The 10,355-nt window shown below is 48.1% G+C and overlaps 1 non-coding gene and 2 pseudogenes across 1 annotated transcript; 2 read left to right on the forward strand and 1 right to left on the reverse strand.

Annotated features, from left to right (window-relative positions):
- The first annotated feature begins 2,675 nt into the window (after positions 1-2,675).
- Positions 2,676-2,841, forward strand: LOC125993989 (U1 spliceosomal RNA). The gene has a single exon (XR_007490462.1). It is a non-coding gene; the product is annotated as a U1 spliceosomal RNA (small nuclear RNA).
- A 2,091-nt stretch (positions 2,842-4,932) lies between these two features.
- Positions 4,933-5,017, forward strand: LOC125994020 (U5 spliceosomal RNA; annotated as a pseudogene).
- Positions 5,018-9,623: 4,606 nt separating this feature from the next.
- Positions 9,624-9,831, reverse strand: LOC125993995 (U2 spliceosomal RNA; annotated as a pseudogene).
- Between the last annotated feature and the right edge of the window lie 524 nt (positions 9,832-10,355).

The raw sequence follows: 10,355 nt of genomic DNA on the forward strand, positions 1-10,355 counted from the left end.
TTTTATGCACTCGTAAAAACGCTGTGGACCACTGTTGTGCGGTATCTTGAAAAAAAAAAAAAAACAACAACAAAAATACTATTTTGAAACACTACTATGGCTGCTGCTTATTCTGGCTGTGTTGCTTGTGACTATTATGAGCTTTAGTAGGAATGCACGCTAGGTGACCTGCGTCAAAGGGCTCCAAACCCTTTCTCTTAGAGATTACACAAAGCAGTGGCGCTGTTTGGACCATCTGCATTGTATTAAAACCCAATCAATTAGCATTTAAATTCAATTCTTCTGACATTTTGCTCACCAAAAACAAGTTGTAATGAATGTGAACTTTTAATGCATTTTATTCAGAAGGTTACTTTGAACCCTGAGGCTTAAATGGCGGCGAGGCGTATTTATGGATTTTTACGGCTTTCTGTGTACTGTCTTTCTTTGTAAAAAAAACTCATGTGCACGTGCGGCTTATAGTCCGGTGCGGCTTATGTAAGAAAAAAACTAAAATATCCCTGAATTTTAGCTGGTGCGGCTTATAGTCCGGTGCGGCTTATAGTCCAGAAATTACGGTAAGTATTGTTGTGTTGTGTTTTGTTGTATTGTGTGTTGTCATTACCGTATTTTCTGGACTATAAGTCACGTTTCTTTTCATAGTTTGGGTGGGGGGGCGACTTATACTGAGGAGCAACTTATACGTGATTTTTTGTCACAAATTTTCAAAATAAAAAAAAAAAACGAAAAATGGATAAACGAACCGTGATGTAGCAAGGGATTACTGTAGTTTGAACTGCAAGTGACATCAGCGGCGCGGCGGTTGTTTACTTAAAGGACAAAGGATTCGATCACGGGATGACGAAGATGACGAAGGGCCCCATGTACTACCGGCATCTTTAGTGGCTTTGCTTGTAAGTGACACAGAGGACGGAGAGTTTTTTTTTTCCCAATGATCATCACACACACATCTGGGTGTGGTGAGATTTGTCCTCTGCATTCAACCCATCCCCGTGTGATTTTGATCCATCCCCTGGGGGAGAGGGGAGCAGTGAGCAGCAGCGGTGCCGCGCTCGGGAATCATTTGGTGATCTAACACCCAATTCCACCCCTTAATGTTGAGTGCCAAGCAGGGAGGCAATTGGTCCCATTTTTATAGGTATGACCCGGCCGGGGTTTGAACCCACAACCTTCCAGTCTCAGGGCGGACACTCTACCACTAGTTTGAAGGATTTAATGATTTGGAGTGACACAGAAGGTTTGAAAAACTATTATATGTTTCACGCACACCCGGTCCTATTCTATGGAGCTCTCTTCGACCTCTGTGGCTGGAAGTGCCACCTCCAGGGATGGAAGTCCACGCTGCCACACGCCTGGAAGTCGATGCCGGTGCTTGGGGCTGTGTGGCGGTGAACTGTTTATGTTATTGTTATTTGATATATTTGTCATTTTCAAAACTTGTTCAGGAAAAAAAATATTATTCAGTGGTAATGTTGGACGTTTTCAATAAATACAAATTCATACAGTTTTAGGGTTCTCAGGTTAAAAAAGGCAATGCATGCACGGGGGCCCCCAGGGCTGCGTGCTTAGTCCATTGCTCTTCACCCTGCTGACGCATGACTGCACTGCGACCTACAGCGACAACCGCATAGTGAAGTTTGCTGACGACACGACTCTGGTGGGTCTCATCACGAAGGGCGACGAGACTCGGTACAGGTCGGAAGTTGACCTTCTGACCATGTGGTGCAGGGACAACAACCTCCTGCTGAACGTCAATAAGACCAAGGAAATCGTTGTTGACTTCCGGAAGGGTCACACAACACACCTGCCGCTGATCATCGACGGTGCTGTGGTGGAGTGGGTGAGCTGCACCAAGTTCCTGGGGGTGCACATCAGTGAGGACCTCTCCTGGTCCGCAAACACCTCGTCACTGGCAAAGAAAGCTCAGCGCCGCCTGTACTTCCTGCGGAAGCTCAGGCGTGCATGTGCTCCTCAGGCAGTCCTGTCTACATTCTACCGTGGCACCATTGAGAGCGTCCTCACCAGTTGCATCGCTGTCTGGGGTGGTAACTGCACTGAACAGAACTTGAAGGCCCTGCAGCGCATAGTGAATACGGCTGGTAAGATTATTGGTGCTTCGCTCCCCTCCCTGAAGGACATTTACACCTCCCATCTCGCCCGCAAGGCAACCTCGATTGCCAGAGATGTGAGTCACCCGGCTCACTCTTTGTTTGACCTTCTGCCCTCTGGGAAGAGGTATAGGAGCCTGCGCTCCCGCACCACCAGACTCGCCAACAGCTTCTTTCTCCAGGCTGTTAGGGCCCTGAACTCGCTACCCCCTTCTGCGTAGCGTGCGGCACTGTTGCGCTATTTTCTGGAATGTCTGCTGTACGCACACTTGCTCCTTTTTTTGCTCCTCTTATTTATTTATTTGTTGTGTTATTTATTCATTATTTATTCAGCACGCTTTTGTTATACTTGTTTACTTGTTTGTCTGTTGTGGGCCATGTCTTGTCACCATGGGATAGGGGGGAACGAAATTTCGGTTTCTTTGTATGTCTTCGGCATGTGGACAAATTGACAATAAAGCTGACTTTGACTTTGACTTTGACTTAAACAGTTCTACGAATCCTGTTTCACCCACTGAGTGTGTATGTGTGCCACACGTTTTTAGCAATTAAGCCCGTGACTGAAAATGGCGTGTGCGGTAAAGACGTCGGCCCATGATCAAGAAGGTGGTTCACCCCATGTGAGGCTCAGCCATTGCACTACGGTTGTGCTGACCTCTGCAAATTCCCCTACTGTGTGAATCTTGACTGCATTATTTCTGGTAGTGGGGGACTGTGTTCGCGCTCTCCTCTGGTCTTTCTGATGAAAACAAAAATTAAGCGCAGTAGTATGCACATGGAGTTTAAGTCTGCGATGCTGTGACACACTGAACGCTTTTGATTATGTAATTAACTGTACTCTGGAACTGTGTATTAGGGTTCTCCAGATTATTCTTATCGTATGATTATGTTGGAATGCAGCCTGTAATAAATAACCTAGCTAGATTAGTTTTATGCTTATGTTGGAATGCAACCTGTGATAAATCACCTAGCGTGTCCCATCCTACACAAAGTCGTAAAACACCCCTTGCTATGTTTTGACTAGAGGTCAAGGGCTTTCTCTATTCAGTCCACTCTTACCCCCACCCTGTTTCTCTTAATAAAAATGCTCTTGCAGGAGGCGAGAGTCAGACCTCCATTCGAACATCGCTGTACGCACAGCGACGAATGGACTCTCCACCTGCAGGTGTCTAAAGGGACTTACTCGTCTCCCGTGTGGTTCTTGCAAAACAAGTTGGACTGAGCGAATCTCTAACACTGTGCATTTGCTCGTTAAACTGTATTCACCAAATTAGCAAATGCAAAATTCAAAGTCAAAGTCAAAGTCTCCTTTATTGTCAATTCCTCCGCATGTCAAGACACACAAAGAGATCGAAATTACGTTTCTCACTATCCCAGGGTGACAAGACAGAGTTCACAACGCACATACAAGTAAACAACACAGGAAAAATAACATAAGAAGTCAACATCAATGAACAATAAGCGTGATAGCACGCTAGCCGCTCCCGATGCACAGCAGAGTCCGGTAAGATGACAGTCAACCAGGCCACTGTGAACACGAGCACACAGCAGGCACGCACTGTCCGGTTCGTGGATCCTATCAGGCGAACGCAACCCATCTTGTCGTCCCGCGAACGAACGTACGCCAGGAGAATGGAAGGCACGGATGGGCGAGCTGGGTTGGCCGCAAGCCTGGCCCGACGTCTCCGCGCTGGCCCCTCTTCCGCTGCCTCGCAGACCCGCTGCCGACGCATCCCAACAATGCTCCAGGACGGAGCAGTCCGAGCTCAGGACGCAGTCCAACCGGGGGAGGAAGAGCAGGCCAGTCCGGCATCGCTCCATGACGAAGCAGTCCGAGCGCTAACACCAGCAGCAAATCTCTCCGCACCAAAGTCCAGAACGCCATAAAACCCACGTCCGCCGATGTTGAGCAGAACATGCCCGCCGCACTAGTAGCACGACGTATCACACGAGACGAATACACACAAAACTGCCAGACAAACACTCAGTAAACACTCACAAAACACCGAACGGGACAGAGAGTGGCCGCTGCGTGTGCACGCGCCGCCATCTTGAACGGTAGTCTCTTTTCATTTCAATATGTAATTACCACGTTCCTGACTCGTCATATGATATGAACGTATCAAAACCTTTTTGTCGGCTGTAGGTCTGTCTTTTTAAGAATGCGCCCGATTGTTGTTCCTCATACATCACAAGTATGGATTTCTAGAAAACAACTTTTACTTTCTAAAGTAAAATGACAGAAATATTTTCTAATGTCAAATATCAAACGCCACCAACGCAGTGGAGGTGAATTACACTCCAAACCATGCCAGCAACGTCAAAAGCCTCAATTATTTGCGACACAAGGGAGACATAGAGCATTTCCGAAGTTTGAAAAATCATTTGAGAAATTACAATCGTATTTTGTTTCCCGATTTGTGTTGAATAAAGTTATGAAATTACAAATTTTCAAATAAAACACAGGGATGGGATCATTTCCCGTTCTCTCAGACCAAAAGTACACGTACCAAGACATACAACTGTTTTTACCATCAATAATCAAAATAGACGCCCAATATAATTGAAAGAACGAGCGCCATCAGTGTTCGATCAGATACCTACAATCCTGTGCGCCAACAATGTTTAAAGTAAGTGAGACATTAATGAACACAAAATACTCGTTTAAACATTCTAGTTTGCTTGAGTCCTTGTAAGTATAGTAAATCCATCAACTTCTATTGTTTGTATTAGAAGGAATGGTTGCTGCAATTTGAGTGTGAGACCGCCTGTGAATTTAGTGAGACCAGCAGTGGGGTGGCCCGTTTTGACTCAGATTTTCAGATCACTCGTTTCTCTTCAGATCGAATAAATCTTTCGCCTTTTACTAAAGATTTCTGTGGAGAGGAACAATAAAGAGTATACCATTTCCGTGGAGAGGAACAATAAGAGTATATCTCAATTTGTTGATGCTCTGCGAAAGAATATCAATATTGCAACGGATAGCCGCCTATATCATACTCCGTGCAACAATCATACGTTCACATAATTTATACCGGCACGTGTGAACATGTTCACATAAACAGAGAAATTATGCCGAGTGCAGACAGACAATCACGTTTAAAACCTCGTTTATCATCCATCCATTTATCCATCCTATTCCGCTTATCCGGGTTGGGTCGAGGGGGAGACAGCTTTAGGAGGGACTCCCAGGCTTCCCTCTCCCCAGCCACTTCATCCAACTCAACCCGGGGAATCCCAAGGCGTTCCCAGGCCAGCCGAGAGACATAGTCTTTCCAGCACGTCCTGGATCGCCCGCGAGGTCTCCTACTGGTGGGACATGTCCGGAACACTTCCAAAGGGAGGCGTCCAGGAGGCATCCTGATGAGATGCCTGAGCCACCTCATCTGGCTCCTCTCACCGTAGAAGAGCAGCGGCTCTACTCCGAGTCCCTCCCGGATGACCAAGCTTCTCAAGGGAGAGCCCGGACACCCTGCAGAGGAAACTCATTTCGGCCGCTTGTATTCTGGATCTCGTTCTTTCGGTCACGACCCAAAGCTCGTGACCATAGTTGAGGGTAGGAGCGTAGATCGACCGGTAAATTGAGAGCTTTGCCTTTTGTCTCAGCTCTCTCTTCACCACGACGGATTAGTACAGAGTTCGCATTACTGCCGACGCTGCACCAAACCGCCTGTCGATCTCGCGCTCCATCCTGCTCTCACTCGTGAACAAGACCCAAAGATACTTGAACTCCTCCACTTGGGGCAGGATCTCATCCCCGATCCGGAGAGGGCATCCCACCCTTTTCCGACCGAGGACCATGGCCTCGGATTTGGAGGTGCTGACCCTCATCCCGACCACTTCACACTCGGCTGCGAACCACCCCAGTGAGAGCTGGAGATCACGGCTTGAAGAAGCCAACAGCACCACGTCATCTGCAAAAAGCAGAGACGCAATGCTGAGGTCCCAGAACTGGACCCCCTCAACGCCTTGGCTGCGTGTAGAAATTCTGTCCATAACCATTATGAACAGAATCGGTGACAAAGGGCAGCCTTGGCAGAGTCCAGCCCTCACTGGGAAAGAATCTGACTTACTGCCAGAAATGCGGACCAAACTCTGGTATTGGTGATACAGGGACCAAACCGCCCTTATCAGTTGGCTCAGCACCCCGTACTCCCGAAGCACCCTCCACAAAACTTCCCGAAGGACACGATTGAACCCCTTCTCCAAGTCCACAAAACACATGTGGACAGGTTGGGCGAACTCCCATGCCCCCTCGAGGATCCTGCCCAGGGTGTAGAGCTGGTCCACTGTTCCATGGCCAGGACAAAAGCCACACTGCTCCTCCTTAATCCGAGGTTCGACCTCCCGACAGACCATCATCTCCAGCACCCCTGAATAGACCTTACCAGGGAGGCTGAGGAGTGTGATTCCCCTATAGTTGGAACACAACCTCCGGTCTCCCGTCTTAAAGAGGGGAACCACCACCCCAGTCTGCCAATCCAGAGGCACCGTCCCCGATGTCCACGCAATGCTGTAGAGGCGTGTCAGCCATGATAGTCCCACAACATCCAGAGCCTTTAAAAACTCTGGGCGGATCTCATCCACCCCCGGGGCCATGCCCCAGAGGACTTTTTTGATTACCTCAGTGAGTTCGACCCCAGAGATTGGAGAGTCCACCTCAGAGTCTCCAGGCCCTGTTTCCACAATGGAAGGCGTGTCGGTGGAATTGAGGAGGTCTTCAAAGTACTCTCCCCACCGACTCACGACGTCCCGTGTCGAGGTCAGCAGCACGTCATCTCCAGTGTAAACAGTGTTGACGGTGCACTGGTTCCCCCTCCTGAGACGCCGGATGGTGGACCAGAATTTCCTCGAAGCCATCCGGAAGTCATTCTCCATGGCCTCGCCAAACTCCTCCCACGCCCAGCTCGGGCTCCTTTTCAGTCAGAGAGGCGATATTCCATGTCCCAAGAGTCAGCTTCTGCAGCCAGGGATCGGTCCGCCAAGGTCCCTGCCTTTTTCCGCCGCCCATTTTGCACTGCACCCGACCCCTTTGGCCCCTCCGGCAGGTGGTGAGCCCATGGGAAGGGGGACCCATGTTTCCTTTTCGGGCTGTGCCCAGCCGGGCCCCGTGGGCGAAGGCCTGGCCACCAGACGCTCGCCTTCGAGCCCCACCTCCACGCCTGGCTCCAGATGTGGGGCCCGGTGACCCGCGTCCGGGCGAGGGAAAACAAAATCCATTTATGTTTTTCTTCATAAGGGGCTTGTGAGAGCCGTGCTTTGTCTGGCCCTTCACCTAGGATCCGTTTGCCATGGATGACCCTACCAGGGGCATGAAGCCCCAGACAAGATGGCTGCTAGGATCATTGGGGCGTGCAAACCCCTCCTCCACGGTAAAGTGATGACTAACGAAGGGGCTTCGTTTATCAATGCAGTTTAACTTCTGGTGGGACCCATTTGAATTGGCACATGCCAGTCTATTGTAATTTGGCAAAAAATATTGTTTTTAAATAAAAAACAATAACCAACCCTGTCAATTGCACAAGCACTCCTCTTTACTGTTCACAAGCACAATCACAAGTACAAGTCGTCTTCATCCATAAGCACATGAGTCTTTCCTTGTTAAAACACAGCAGCCCTACAAAAAATGTTCCATCAACTTTTAGTGTCTTAATAGACAATGATGGTATTTATTTAAATATTGAAACAAAATATCTACCTCCTTCAATGTTACACGTGAATGCACATACAGAGAGAAGTTTTATTCATTTTGATAAGGCTACATGAAGCAAAATATAAAGGTGAATACACACTGTTTTCGTGCACCATTTTAGCCCAATTCCATCATTTCCTTGTCTGTCTGTGCCTCCTTACCAGCAAATTTCTGGAAGTCCACATGGCGTCTTTGATGGCAGCAAAAGTGAGCCACTGCTTTGTAAAGTCTTCTTGCTTGATTTTCAACGGGCTCACCCCATAGAGTACAAGGTTCAAGATTCAAGATTCAAGAGTTTTTTATTCGCCATGTTTGAGCGTGCCAAACAAGGAATTTGACTTCGGTAAATCACAGCCTCTGTTCAACATTTAGGTGACTAACAACAACATGTGAAAAATGAAAGATATTCTCAAACATCCCCTGATCTTAAACTGATCTTAAACTCCCAAGAGGGCAAGGAAAAACTCATAACTCCAGCTAGGGGAAATGAGAAACCTTGAGAAGAGACCACAGATGGGAGGGTCCCTCTTCGAGGATGACCAGGCTGCAATGGATGCAGAGAGGACACATAGTACAAACAGTGTAAACAAAAAAGGTGTGGAAAGCGGGATGTTATTGCACAGTAATGACTCTGAGACTCTAAGAGTGGTGTGAGTTCATCAGAGCGACAGCCTGGGGGAAGAAGCTGTCTCTGTGTCTGCTGGTTTTAGTGTACAGAGCTCTATAACGGCGTCCGGAGGGGAGTAGTTCAAACAGGCTGCAACCTGGGTGCGAAGGGTCTGTTGAGATGTTGATGTCTGCATTCAACACTTCCCTTGCCGGGAACTGCAGGTCGCCCACAGGTATACGGCAGCCATGAACTACCTGAGCAGGTGCCACACTGACTCCTGGGCGCCACAGCCAGGTCGGGGGCACGTTGAGAGCGCTGATATGCCCCGGGAGTGCATAACGGACCTGACTGGGAGGCCATCATGGGCCACCATCCACGACAGGTCCCAACAAGTTTGTTTCGAGAGGGCGGGGTGGTTGACGTTGTGCCAAACTGTTGTGGGCTCGCCGAATGCGGGTCCGAGCACTGGACAAACCACTTCCCGCTGTACGACAGAGATCATAGATCTGTGACTTGTTAAAATGTCACTATTTTCTTGCTCTAATTTAAAGTTCTTCAAAAACTTTTTGGTGAAGAAATAAGAAGGTGGCGCGTTAAAAGACACAGGAATTCATTGGTCGATGGGTATTAGCTTTAGTTTCCGGAGGTATGTGTCACGTCTCGCCCTGCTCCACTATGTGTCTGTCTTGGTTTCTGTCTGTGTGCTCGCCCCTCCCCTCCTGTGTGCCCATGATCAGTGTGATTGGTCCCACCTGCCTCTCGTTACCTGTCGTGTATAAAAGTCCTGTCTGCCCCTCTCTCCCTGTCGGATCATTGGTTTTGGTCATTGGTTTTGGTTCCTGTCGTTCGGTGTGTCGTCCTGTCTTGGTGCCGTCATGTCCTGCTGTCTTCTTGTTCCACGTCCCGGTCAGTCAGTCAAGTTATTGTTTAAGTCATGTCAGTTTACCGAGTCTGTATTTTGAGTTGCTTCAATAAACCCTGGTCCGAGCTGCACTTGGTCGTCCTGCTCCATGCTCCACCACCCGACCGTGACAGTATGAGCCCATCCAGAATCGTGTCATTGCTTGGCTTTTCGATGCATTTGGTGTAACGAGCGCGCTTCGCAGGTGCAGGGCAACATATCTGCTTCCGAGGAAGAGTTTTAAGTTCGGGACTCCTTCTCCTCTGTTTTTTTTTCTTTTTCTTCATGGTGTCCCTCTTCAGTCCCTCTGACTTGGATTTCCAGGTGAAGTAAAAAATGGCTCGGTCCAATTCTAAAAGCAACTTACTTGCTGGGATGAAAACAGAACTGATTAGTAAAAGCAAGGGTAAAATCACCACTTTTATGGTTAAAATTCTCTCTTCTACGGTCAGCTCTCTTAATCCCCCAAACCCAAGAACAGATACTACACTTTATCTTAGCCAAAAGGCAGAAAAGCGATGGAGTATGCGAGTGAGGGACTCGCTTACAGGCTTCCCCGTCTACCCATTCTCACCAACGGTTTGTTAGAATAGGCCTCTTTGGCACATGTGATTAGCTAGGGAGCTTGAGCTATGCCATTATATCGCTGTAACACTTCTCTTGCTTTATTAGCTTTCTCTACTCTATGAAACCCTTTGCACATATGTAGAAGTCGCTCTCGGTTAAGATGACAAGGTCACACATTATCACACAGGCTAGGCAGTCGCCTCCTTGCAGGAAGGCGGCCAGAGTAGTATAAGAGCAGGAACCTTGGCGCTGGGAGAGGAACCTTCTTCTGCATCTCGCAGAAAGGGCTCCACAGCTGTGCATCAATCATTTTGGCATACATTAAATAGTTAAACTGTGAAGGCTTTCTCTTGGTAATTACTGTTAGCATATCGAGCATTAAAGATAAAGAACTGGGAACAAACCTAACAGGTTACAGTACGGAACAGAGTGCTGCTCTAATGGGCACTAAAAAATCGGCAAACTTGTCTGATGACT

This window comes from Syngnathus scovelli, chromosome 1 (assembly GCF_024217435.2).
Source record: "Syngnathus scovelli strain Florida chromosome 1, RoL_Ssco_1.2, whole genome shotgun sequence".
NCBI classification, from domain to species: Eukaryota; Metazoa; Chordata; class Actinopteri; order Syngnathiformes; family Syngnathidae; genus Syngnathus; species Syngnathus scovelli.